Consider the following 13583-nt stretch of genomic DNA (forward strand, 5'->3'; position numbering starts at 1 on the left):
GACATGTTGTGAGGAGAGACCGGTCCTTGGAGAAGGACATCATGCTCGGTAAGGTGGAGGGACAGCGCAGGAGTGGAAGGTCCTCTATGAGGTGGATTGATTCAGTGACTGGGGTAATCAGGATGGGTTTATCGGAGACAGAGTGATTGGCACAGGACAGAGCAGAGTTTAGGGCTGTTGTACATAGGGTCGCTATGAGTGGCAAGAGACTCGACAGCACATAACAACAAAATGTGTGTGTGTGTGAGAGAGAGAGAGAGAGAGAGAGAGAGAGAGAGAGAGAGAGAGATTGATTGATTGATTGATTAGAGAGATTGGAGACTGAATAAGCCAAGTGACAAAAATACACAGAATTAACAAGCTGACAGAGGGGATCCCAGATGACAATAAGAAAATAACAGTTTCAGTTCTATAATACCAGGACCAGAACTTTAACAAGCAAGCTGAGGGAGTTTGAAAGTTGGTTCTTTCCTGGTGACTCCAAAAAGGATCTTGGCCTCCAGACATATAAATTTTGGTCTTGTGATGATGCAAGTAACCAGTTGAACTACACTGTGCCAGACTTCTAACTTTACAAAAATGAGATAATAAATGGTTGTGTTGAGCCACTAAACTCTGGCAGTTCGTTACAGCAGCAATAGAAATGAATACACGGCTAGAAATGTTCTTCCACCCTCTTCAACCATGCTCACCTACAGCCGACCTACCCCAGAGCCACACCATTTGCAGAGCCCTTTCCAGTTCCCAGGAGCAGCAAAGCTGTTCTATGACTTTTGCTTATATTTGGTCAGAACTTTCATAAGAACTCTGATTACCTGACCTTTTCTAATTTTTAGCTATTTTCATGACTATCTTGCCAGTTTGTATATTACGTTTTACTCCATTTTTTGTCCTCACAACACCTGGCTGCATTGGCACGGACAGAATAAATAGTCAGCCAACGATTCAAGTCATCCATATTCAGCCTCCCTGGGTGCATGGAACAGTAGGCATCTGCATGGCTGTTTTGGCCGACACCCAGGGTAGTGGGACGTCAGTCCAAGACAATTTATAGTGAGAAGGCCAGTGTTACACAAGCAAAATACCTCATTAGTGATCAGTTAACACCATTTTATTAACCTATATTGACTGTTTTTAAAATACAAATGGAAGGCTTTAGTGAAAACTAAATTGAAATATTGTGCTGGAATTAGCCATGGTAAAAAACCATCACAGATTGATGCAGGGACCATCACCTGCAAAGCTATAAATCACCACTGCATCAAAAGCCAACTTGATGATGGTTCTTTAGTTTAAACAAAGGCAATTTAGTGTTTCAGCAAAACTACCAATTTCATTAAAAGACATAGTGAGCAACTCTATAAATTAAAGAGCTAAGGAGTAAAATGTGATACTCATTATTTACAAGACACTAACACTTTAATATATCAATTCTGTTTTCTTAGAATTGTGACCTAATTTATTTGAGTAGCTAATTAGCAGAGAGGTCAGAACTATCTGGGAGGTGGAAAAATGGTAAATCAAAGTCTGTCTTTTGAATATATAGTAAAAATAATATATAATTCTAGAATTCTTACGGGAAAGATATGGAAATAGCAGATACACATTTTGTCTTGACTCATTTTGCACAAGCATTCATCATCTATTAAAATTATTAAGCAACAAAGACATCTAACTTCCAAGCAAATTGCAAAATCCCACATGATGTCACAGTCCTTTATCCCAAGTAGAAATCAAAGCTCTCAGTAGGCATATAACTATGAAATATGTACACATGCGTGGATTATTATTGATGTAATTACTTCAAGTGATGCATTCACTGTAGGTAAGAAAATCTATAAAGAAGTTCTGATTTATCACCACTGCAAGGTGTCCCCAATACCTGAGTAAAGTGAATCATCTATTTGTTAAAAAGGAAGTGTTAATTGTTGAATCAGTTAAACTCCTTGGAGGGAAAGATTTACTAATGAATGGAAGGTTGTCAGAAGTGTAACTATATCAGAAAAGGTAAACCAAATTGTAAACCAAAGCTTCAAATAATTGCTGTATAGAAATAAAGTAATTTATAGAGATAAGTTCTATAAACTACATATATGCTATGTGTGGTTTACGTACTAGGCAATATCATGTTCTTGTTATGTGCCATCTAATTACCTGTGACTCATAGCAACCCTATGCACAACAGCCTTATACCCTGCTCTATCCTGTGCTAATTTTATTGTGTCTGACACACCTACCCCCATTTCCCCAGTCACTGACTCAATCCATCTCATTGAGGGTCTTCCTCTCTTGCACTGTCCCTCCACCTTCCCAAGCATGACATCTGTCTCCAAGCACTGGCTCCTCCTTGCAACATGTCCAAAGTATGTCAGACAAAGCTTCAGAATCCTTGCCTCCAGGGAGCAGCTTGGTCTCATCCTCTCTAGGAAGAACCTGTTTGTTCTCCAAGCAATCCATATTCAACACTCCTCTCCAGCACTACAGCTCAAAGGCATCAATTCTCCTTCTATCATCTTTAGTCATTGTACAGCTTTCTGATGCATACCAAGTAATTGCAAAGACTATGGCATGGATCAGGTGCACCGTAGTCTCCAGACCGGCATCGTTGTTCTTCAGTACTTTGGAGAGGTCTCTGACAGCAGATTTCCCAATGCAATTTGTCTTTAAATTTATTGGATGCTGATACCAAGAGTGGTGATAGTAGAGACCAGAAAATTAAAGCAGTTAACAATCTCAATCTCTTCACCATCTATCATAAATCATAAATATTGGCCCAGTGGTGATAATCTGTTTTCTTTATGTTGAGCTTCAATCCATATTGAAGGCTTCAGTCCTTGGCCTTCTACAGCAAGGACTTCAGGTCTTCTTTAGTTTCAGCAAGCAGGGTAGATGGAGAAAAGATTGAAGTTGTCAATTATTCCATCTTATGAGATCCACAATAAACATACTTGGTAATGGCAGTGAGGAAACCAAGACATGTATTGCACTGGGAAAGTCTGCAGTTAGGGACCTTTCTAAATTATTGAAGAGCAATGATGTTAGTTTAAGGACTAACGTGTGTCTGATTCAGGCCATGGTCTTTCTGATCAATAGCTATGATTAATGGGCTATGAACAAGGAAGGAAGAATTGATGCCTTCCAGCTGTGATATTGGAGCCCACGGACTGTCAAACGAACAAACAGGAAGTATGGCCAGAGTGCTCCTTGGAAGCAAAGATGATAAAGCTTCATTTCATGTGCTTCGGGTGTGTTGCTATTCCTTGGAGATGGACATCATGCTTGGAAATGTGGAAGGTGGGCATAAGAGTGGAAGATTCTCAACCAGGTGGATTGACACGGTGACTGTTGCAATGAGCTCTAGTGTGTCAGGAAGTGGAAGGATGGCACAGGATAGGACAAGGTTTGGATCTGTTGTTCATAGAGTCATTATGGGTTGAACAACTCAATGGCACCTAACAGCAACATTTATGTCAACACAGTGATGAGGATGTCCCTCCAGTCCCCGTGGCCAAGATTTTTATGGCAAATGACAAAAAAAAAAATTACTACAGTGTCTAGGAAGTGGAACCTACATTAGTCTAGTCTCTAGGGTATATTTCCTTCATCTCACTGACAAGAAATGCTTGAGGATCTATTATGAGTAACCCTCAGAGCTGGTAGTGTAGGAGATAAAATGAGTTCTGAATAGAATATACAAAAGAAATAAAGGTAGCAGTCCATACATTCACTAGGTGAACGCACTAAACTGCCAACAGAAATGTTGCAAGTTCAAATCTACCCAGCAGTGCATATTGATGACATGGTAATCTAATTCTGAAGAATCCGCCTTTAAAAAGTGTGTTGCAGACCAGATAGTGCTGGTGAAGAAGTGCTAAGAATCTGCATAGTAAACTGAAAAGTATGCAGTTCAAATATACCAGCTGTTTCACGAGAGAGAGATGGGTAATCTCCCGTGTGATTAACTGCCCTCAGAAAACCCACTGGAGGGTCAACTACGGGTCAGTGCTGACTCAATGGTACCCAATATCCACAACGTTACTCTGGCTATCACCAGACTCATATTATGATTCAGAATTGACTCAAACACCACTATTGGAACATAGCAGTGTTTTTCAAAATTTTATAAAAATCATTCTCACGCAAACCCCACCAGGTAAAAGAGATTTTTTAAACTGCAATTCTTCTGGGTGAAGTGGAAAGTCGAAGTCCTGGATTCCAGCTGGTTTAGCATCGTTTCCCCTACACTACTGAGCCCTGAGCTCCATAAGCTGGAGACCACCAGGGCCCATTTGCCTACTACATAGCATCCTTTGAAAATTACCACTATGATATAAGCAGCCAAGAAAGCAAGGGAGCTCTTTCCATAGCGAAACAAACAAGATCACCTAGGAGGGAAGAGTAAATGTGAAATATGTTCATTTAGATCACGTGAAGTAACACTATTGTCCTAGTAATTTTCCAGTGCTGCTCTAGACAGAGGCTCTGCGGTGTTTTAGCCCCTTGCTGCTGCCCAGGACCAGGCAGGGTTTCATTCTGTTATGCACAGGATGGCAAGGAGTTTGAATTGACGTAAGGGAAACTTACAACAGCTATAAGAGAAATACCACAAGTGCATAGCTTTAGCAGTGGGAAGTTTCTTTTCTCACAGTAGAAGACTCACTGGACAACTCAACTCATTGCCACTGAAGAGTTAACCCATGGTTGATCCTCCCTTGAGTGTTTGAGGCAGTAAATTACACGGGAGGAGAACACCCATCTTTCTCCAGTGGACGCTCAAGTACATCTGAACCATCAGAGAGCCATCACCTTAGGTTAGCAGCACACCTAGAAACCCGAATTTAGAGTGTCAGCTCAAGGGGAAGGCTTTCTCTGTTGGCTGTGAAGGCGAGAATTTTGTAGCTTCACCTTCTGCTTTTGGCTCCTTAAAGATTTCCAAATGTCTTGGCATCTGTTTTACACTCTCTCCTCCACTTGCTTGCTTATTTAGTCTCTTATTTCTCATGATTTTAGTATTATATATTAGGGGATCTCTGGTGGCCGGGTGGCAAGAAGGTGAGCTGCAACCCCAAAGGCACCAGCTGCTCCGTGGGAGAAGGATGGCCAATCTCCTCCCATGTGATTAATTGTCTCTGACAACCCACTGGGTCAGCTATGGGTCGGTTCCAACTCAATGATACACAACAACAACAATTCTACATGAGATGAGATGAGATATGATATATGAGATGATATGATAGGTTCTGGTGGCCTCAGTAGGGAATTGCACTGCCAGCCAGTCCAAAGGTTGAAAGTTCAAATGCACCAGTTGCTTCTGAGGATAAAAATGGGTAATCTATTTACATCATCAGAAAATTCTCTGGAGGGAGAGCTGAGTCAGTTCAAACTTAATGGCAATGAGGTTTTTTTAGGATCTCTCAAAATAGATTAACTCAAAGCATGTCCTACACTAACTCTGTCTCATTGTCATTTGCTGTCAAGTCAGAACTGACCTTCCCCGTCCCCCAGCAGGTTGTCCTAGAGTGGGATCCACTTCCTAAACAACATGCCTCAGGAAACTCTATGAACTTTGATCAATGTTGATAGTTATAGAAAGGCTTCAGGCCTTTTGTTCATAGGGTCGCTATGAGTCGTGCTCAACTCTAAGTCAATCAGCAACAAATGGCTGAGAAGATTTCCCAGGCTTCTCCCACAAAACATCTGGTGGATTCAAACCACATGCCTTTGGGATGGCCATTTCCAAATGGGATTATAAACTAAGGAATAGAAATTAAAGTTATCAATACTATTTTAAAAAATTTATACAAATTAACAATAATTATCCATAGAACTGTCTATGATCTTTGAAATAGTCTACGTATCTAATATCTAATTAGTACACTCTGGTCAGGTGTGGCTACAGAGCATTAGAAGTAGCGAATGCCACAACAACGAAAGGAGTTTTTCTTTCTTTTTTTCAGGGAGGCTTTTTTTTTTAAAAAAAATAATTTTGTTTTGTTTGTGTGTGTGTACTGTCAAATCGGATATGACTGGTACAGGAGGAGAGGGCCCCTCCTTCTTCGGCAGAGCATCTGGTGAATTCGAACTGCGTATCTCTGGGATTGCAGTGCAGCTTCTTGTCACTAGGCCACCAGAGCTTCCCTGCAGGGAGGCTTTTTAAAATTAGTTTATATACAATCAGTAGTATACATTGTATTTCAATCATGAACACTGTGGGTACATTTAATTGCCCAGAGTGTGTCAGATGAAGATTCAGAATCCTTGCCTCCAAGGAGCAGCTTGGTTTCACCCTCTCAAAGACAAACCTGTTTGTTCTCTTAGCAGGCCATGGTATATTCAATACCCTTCTCCAGCACCACAACTCAAAGGCATCAATTCTTTTTATATCATACCTAGCCATTGCATTGTCCAGCTTTTTGATGCAACTAACAGTTGCGCTATATATTTATACACACACACACATATATATACACATATATATATAATTTGCATGCAAAATTCATATACATTATATGAAATTCATGTACATTGTATTTCACGCATCCCTTCATAAACACTGTGTTTCATACAAAAATTGCTGTACACTATGTTTTCTAAAATTAATCACCATTAATCTAAGTCCACAATCACCAGATCCCCACTAGATCTATCTTAATTCCATCACCCACTTTATCTGCCCACCAAACTCTGTGACCGCATGATTTCCCCACTCCCTACCCCCAGTCCTCCTCCCTTTCTCTTCCCACTTTGTACTTTTATCCACCTGTTACTAGTTACCCTTCTATTTTTACAATAATGGTCTTAAGGACTTTCAATTAATATGAGGATATTTATGGAGGGCAAAAAATAAGTAAAGGAAAAGCCAACGAATGATTGTTGACTCATTATTGAGATGAGAAAGCTAGGAGGAGAAACACATTTGGGAGTTTGAGAAGAGGGAAGAAGAATGAAGAGTTAAAAGAAAGATTCTAAGTGTAGGTGGGAATAACTATGCCATGACCTCACAGTAACTACAGTTATGCCTGTTTTTTTAACTCATGGTAACTACAGTTATGCCTCTTTTCTTAAATAAATAATTAGAATTTCAGAAAAACTCAGTATGTACTCAAGAACACTCAGCTAGAAAGGACCACACTTGGAATTTGACCCAAAGTTATTGAGTCCAGAGTCCTCATTAAGGATTCTTTTCCTATTTATGAAATTAGACAAATTATGCAGCAGGAGAGTTGTGAGAATAGGATGGGGAGTCCTCCGTACACTGTTAAGCTTCTTATAAGAATAAGGTCTTGAATAAGATTGTTGTTGTTATATGCCATCGAGACACCTGCCACTCATAGTGACTCTATGTACAACAGCCCTAAACCCTGCTCTGTCCCTTGTCAATCTTATTGTCTCTGGCACACCTATCTCCATTATCCCAGTGACTGAATCAATCCATCTCGTTGAGGGTCTTCCTCTCCTGCATTGTTAACCCCATCCTCCCAAGCATGACATTCCTCTCCAAGGACTGACTCTGCCTTGCAACGTGTCCAAAGTATGTCAGACGAAGCTTCAGAATCCTTGACTTCAAGGAGCACCCTGGCTTCACCCTCTCTAAGATGAACTTGTTTGTTCTCCTAGCAGTCCATGGTATATTAAATACTCTTCTTCAGCACCATAGCTCAAAGGCATCAATTCTCCTTTTATCATGGCTAGTCATTGTCCAGCTCTCTGATGCATAGCAAGTTAATTGCAAAGATCCTGGCCTGGATCAGGAGAACCTTAGTCTCCAGACTGACATTGTTGCTCCTTATTACCTTGGAGAGGTCTCTGACAGCAAACTTTCCCAATGCAATTTGTCTTTTAATTACCAAGACTGTTGATTGTAGAGCCAAGTAAACGGAAGCTGTCAACAATCTCAATCTCTTCATCATCCATTATGATGCTGCCAATCAGCCAATCAGGTGAGAATCTTGCAATCTATATTGAAGGCTGCAGTCCTTGACCCTCTGCAGCAAGTGCTTCAGATCCTCCTCAGTTTCAGAAAGCAAGGTTGTATCATCTGCAAAATGCAGATTGTTGATGAGTCTTTCTCCAATCTTGATGCCACATTTCTCCTCACAGACCAAGTCTCCCAGATAATCTGTTCTGCATATAGATTGAAAAGATATGGAGATAGGATGCATCCTTCCCAATTTTGAACCATGCAGTGTTTCCTTGCTCTGTTCTTATGACTGCCTCCTGATCCAATTATAGGTTTCACATAAACACAATCAAGTGTTCTGGGATTCCGATTCTTCTCAGAGTCAGCCACAGCTTGTTGTGATCCACACAGTTAAATGCCTTTGCATAGTCAATGAAACACAGATAAACATTGCTCTGGTACTCTCTGATTTAAGTCAAGATCCATCTGACATTAGCTATCGTATCCCTAGTGCCACGGCCTCTTCTAAATCCAGCCTGCATATCAGGCAGTTCTCCGCTGATGTGCTGTTCCAGTCGTTTTTGGATAATCTTTAGCAGAATCTTGCTTGCATGTGATATCAATGATATTGTTTGATAATTTCCACACTCTGTCAGATCACCTTTCTTTGAAATGGGAACAAACATAGATCTCTTCCAGTCAGTAGGCCAGGTAGTTGTCCTCCAAATTTCTTGGCACAACTTAGTGAGCATATCCAGGGCAGCATCTATTTGTTAAAATATGTCAATCGGTATGCCATCAATTCCTGGAGCCTTGTTTTCTGTCAGTTCTCTCAGAGCAGCTTGAACTTCTTCATCACCACAGGCTCTTACTCATACCTTGTTTCATTAAATTCTTCTGTGTTCGCCAATTCCTTTCTGTACAATGACTCTGTGTTCTCTTTCCATCTTCTTTTAATGCTTCCTGGATCATTTCATATTCCACCTAAAGCATTCTTAAGTATTGAAACTCAAGGTTTGAATTTGTTCTTCAGTTCCTGTAGCTTAAAAAATGCTGAGTGAGTTCAGCCCCTTTGATTTTTCTGACTCCAGCTCCTTGCACATTGTATTGTAATACTCTGTCTTCCTATGCTGCCCTCTGGAATTTTCTGTTCAACTCCTTAATATCTTGATTTTCCCTTTGGTTTGGCTTCTCAGCACTCCAGTACAATATTTAGAGTTTCTTCTGACATCTATCTTGATATTTCTTCCTCCTCTGTCTTTGTAATGACTTTTTGGATTCTTCATGGACAATATTCTTTATATCCTCCCACAGTTCATTTGTTCTTTGCCCATTAATGTCCGAGGCCTCGAACCTGTTCCTGAGATGGTTTTGAAATTCAGGTGGGATAGACTCAAGGTCAAATTTTGGTTTCTGTGGACTTGATTTCATTTTCCTCAGATTCAGCTGGAACTTGCATATGAATAACTGGTGGTGTGTTCCACAATCAGCTCCTGGCCTAGTTTTCATAGCTGATATTGAGGTTCTCCACCGATTCTTTCCACAGATGTAATTTATCTGATTCCTTTGCATATCATCAGGTGAAATCCATGTGTATAGCCTGCGTTTATGTTTCTTATAAAATGTATTTGCAAAGACTAAGTCGTTGATTGTGCAGAATTCTACTGATGTATATTATTAACCACAGCCGATCCTGGCAGTTTTCCATTGCTATGTTTGGTTTGCAGTCACAAATCTAGCTCCTACTGCTTCCCAAACCCAAAACAAAACCACTGTGGTGAAGTTAATTCCAATTACTCCGTGGAGACTCTATAGGATAGTGTAGCCCTGCTCTCTCAAGGTGGTAATCTTTATGGAATCAAACTGTTGATTCTTCCTTCTGAGAGGTCAGTGGAGTCAAACTGCCAATCTCTCGCTCAGGGCCCAGCACTCAGACACTAAGGTACTGTCCACAGAAGAATCCTTTTTTCTCCATCCTTCACGACTCTGAAAGGTCCAGAGTACAAATATTAAGTTCCACTAGAGAATTCCAGGGCTCACCAATGGTGGCTCACTTTAAGAAATAATTGTGTCATCCTGGAGCTTGATGCTCTTCTGCATTGTGATGCTGTCATGTATACAGTGACAATGACGTGTGTCCCTACAAGTGGCTTTCTGGAGACACTTTACAAATTCTAGAAGACACTCTTAACCTGAAGCTGAGAAAGTCTTTAACAGATGTCAAACCACCACCTCCTTGTTCTTTGCGGTGGGGTAAAGAGGGAGGAAAGGGAGAGAAATAGCAGGACTTTATGAGCTCTTTTGGGCTCTTGGGCCCTGTGGCAGAGATTTTTATTTGTATTATCTTCTTTAGTCCTTAAACATATCTTGGGACCTAACTGGTTTCTCATTTGCAAAAGAACCAGGAATTCAGAGACCTCATTTCACTTGCCAAATTCACACAGTGGATTCGAAGTAACTTCAAAATTGTATATATATTTGATTCTAAAAGCCACTCCTCCGCCCCTTCTACTGCCAAGAAGAGAATGAGGAGAGAGGAGGAGGCAAGGATGGCAAAGGGGTCTTCTTAGATTGTGCACTCAAAATCCTATTAAAAATATGAAGTCACGAGTCCATGGAGATTGAAAATTAATTTGATTTTTAGCTCAAGCATGTCAGGGGTGGGGGAAGCCTTGGCTCAGTTATTGTTACCTATTTTGAATTGAGGTTATCAAACGAGAATGAAAAACATGGGCCATATTTAACCAGGCAGATTTTTCTTTCCCTCAGCCACGATAAGAAAGATGACTGAAGTTCAGTTTGCATAATTATAAGGACCACATGTTAGCAAAAGGAGGAGGAGGGCAGCTTATCCTATTGCTAACAGAATCCATTCTTCCCTCCAAATGAGAATGCCAGGTAAAAAAAGGGGTTTACACGGCTACCTTTACCAGGATGATGTGATTTATGTAAGTAAATTCTATACTTTTCCTGGAAGATTCGATGCTCCTGAATCGAGAGCGGGGCCCTTACTCCGATGCCTATCATAGTTGACTCACTTTCTCATTCCAACTTGATAATTTAAATGCTCACATTAAACTTTCTATGTTAACTTTCAGGGTTTTAAAAATGGAGTGAGTTTCGGTTCTCCGTCAGACTCAGGAGCACTAGGAACTAATATGATGTTGTCTTCAATGAAACTTAGTGGGGAGGTGTGATTCATGGGGCCTCCTCATCCTTCCCTTCTCTTTAAAATGCCGTAAAATGAAAAATACAACAGCTGCTTCCTATTAAAGTGAATGCAAATATGCATTAAAGCATCGCAAGAAATAATTTTATATGTTGGGAGAATTTATTATTTATATGGGAGGAATCAATCTGCATTTTTCCCATTCAATAAAATGGCATTTATTCCAATGGCTTTGCCAGCTCTTTCAAGTACAAAAGGAAACAAACAGTCTAGGGTCTAGGAAAGGGTGTGTTTCTTATACCTGTAAGTATAGAACATACTGGGGGAGAGGGGATATCTTAGTCTATTCATCTAACAGTAAGAGTAATACAATCTCTATGTTCATATATAAATGGATTGCATGGTTTCAGTTGCATATCAGATGTTCTCACAACAGAAAAGTCTCAGACTGAGCTTCGGCAGGTGTGCGAACTATGTCCAAACCCATGTATATTACGTTTGTACGTTGTGTCCTACTGAACAACATTGCTTCCTCATTATTATACTTCCTCTATTGCTTACTTGGATACAGATACAAAAATTTTAAGACAGAAGAGGCTTCCCTTGTTAATTAATGTAGAGCCACTGACTAGTTCCCTTCAGTGCCTAAGGCTTCATTCCATGCACATTTCTCCAGCCAGTGTGATCAGCCACCTCTGGGGTTTTCCTCTATGATCTTAGTCAGTCATTGTCATTTCCATGGAAACCTTACAGCTGTGCACTCAGATGACCTTTTTATCATTAGTTGAACACAAGTTGTTGACCTGAAGAGTTTTCCTCAAGAAAGACTACGGGGTTTCCCAAACGTGAGAATGGCCAGGCTCTTTGCTTTTTCCTAGTCATAATCTGCAGTTTAGGGAAAGTGAGAATGGCCAGGCTGTTTGCTTGTTCCTAGTCATAATCTGCAGTTAGGAAAAGGAAACATTTAAAGAGAAATTCATACTTTATTGAAGAGAGATACACTTGAAGTTTCTCCCTAACACATTTTCTGGATCCCTTTATTCTCTTCCAGGGAGTAAGAGAATCTCCATCATTTAGATATTTCCTAGTGAATTGCCAGCGGAAGTTTTCTATGACTTTTGTTTCTGGTTTTGAGAACATCCAAAGTTGCCTCCTGGTGGGGTGAGAATTGACAAGTCTCTGGAATATCAGGATAATCAGTCAAATACGGACCCTTTAAAGGGGATCATTTGGGTTCTATGACGGAAAAATCACACTGTGGGTTCTGAGATCATCAAGGAAAAAGCCGAGAAATAGTCACATAACCTAAGATGTCATTGTTCAAAAAAGTATATTTCAAAAGGTCAGTGAATATGAATGAGCACTTTATAGCCCTGGTGCAGCCCCCACTGTACTTTTCCATCCATTCTTCTGATGCTCCATATATTAGGACAGACTTGCCATTATTTTAGCCTGTCAGACTTTTAGTCCTCTAGTTTTGCCTTTAATATATAGCCAGCCTATTAAAAAATATTCCTAATGGGAGAATTCACTTATCTTTCTTCTATAAGGGTCACTTCTACTGGGGGAATCACTAGTTTTGTCATAATTATCCCTTTAACTCGCTGGTAATTAACAAAAGCTCATTCTTGCCTTTGTTAACACGCAGTCGACATGTAGAGAAATCTCTTATTAATTCCACCTTAGTGCTGCCAAATGGAAAGATGACCCCACGATAGTAAAGACGAGACATGGATGTGCAGCAGCTAAGATTAGAAAGAGCGGGAGAGAATGTATAATCTCCTTCTCCTTCTTACGTAGTCCGTCAGGTGATTTCCAAACTTGTTCTGCCGCCCTCAAACCTCAGAGCCGACACAGGCATCCTTAGCTTCTGGGGATGTCAGCTCTGGAAGGTTCCTCGTACTATTCCTTGCTAGGAATAACTCCTGGAATTCACGCAACTACATTTATATCTGCTCAGAGGAGGCAGCTTGCAATCAACGACTGCTTAATGCTTGGATATATAAAGGTCTAGTCCTTTGATCTCCATTGGGACCCTCATCATCCCAGCTCCAAGGTCCCCACGGAAATGGTGGCGGCCTCAGCTGCGACCTCCCTGCATGTCGATTTTTCCCTCTGCTAAATCCTGACTTCCTAATGTTTGCCTTCTGGATGTCCTCCCCACCAAACCTTCAAAATCTCAGGCTCACGCATAACGTCCTTTCTGACTCAGGGACCTTCATCAGGTTTCTGAGGCTGTGACTCTTAAGGGGGGAGGGGATCTGCCTCATTTTCCTGTGGAGTCAACTTGTGGATTTGAACTTCCACAGAAGTACAGCCTTCTGGTTAGCATAGCATCACAAACCACCACGGATGACACCACCAGAGCTGCTTAATGAACCCTTTGTACCCAATTATTCACCCAAGAGTCCATTTTTTTAAACTTTTTTTTATTAATTTAGTTTGTTTATTTTTCATTTCAATGAACATCTACAGAGATTTTGGAATTCGATTCATTCATTGTAGCACCCTTCT

At 40.6% G+C, this 13583-nt stretch overlaps 1 pseudogene; it reads right to left on the minus strand.

Annotated features, from left to right (window-relative positions):
• Positions 1–13583, minus strand: part of LOC102877283 — a 190031-nt pseudogene that overhangs the window by 72288 nt on the left and 104160 nt on the right.

The sequence above is a fragment of the Elephantulus edwardii genome, unplaced genomic scaffold (genome assembly GCF_000299155.1).
Source record: "Elephantulus edwardii isolate Elephantulus edwardi_28Jun2011 unplaced genomic scaffold, EleEdw1.0 scaffold00113, whole genome shotgun sequence".
Taxonomy (NCBI): domain Eukaryota; kingdom Metazoa; phylum Chordata; class Mammalia; order Macroscelidea; family Macroscelididae; genus Elephantulus; species Elephantulus edwardii.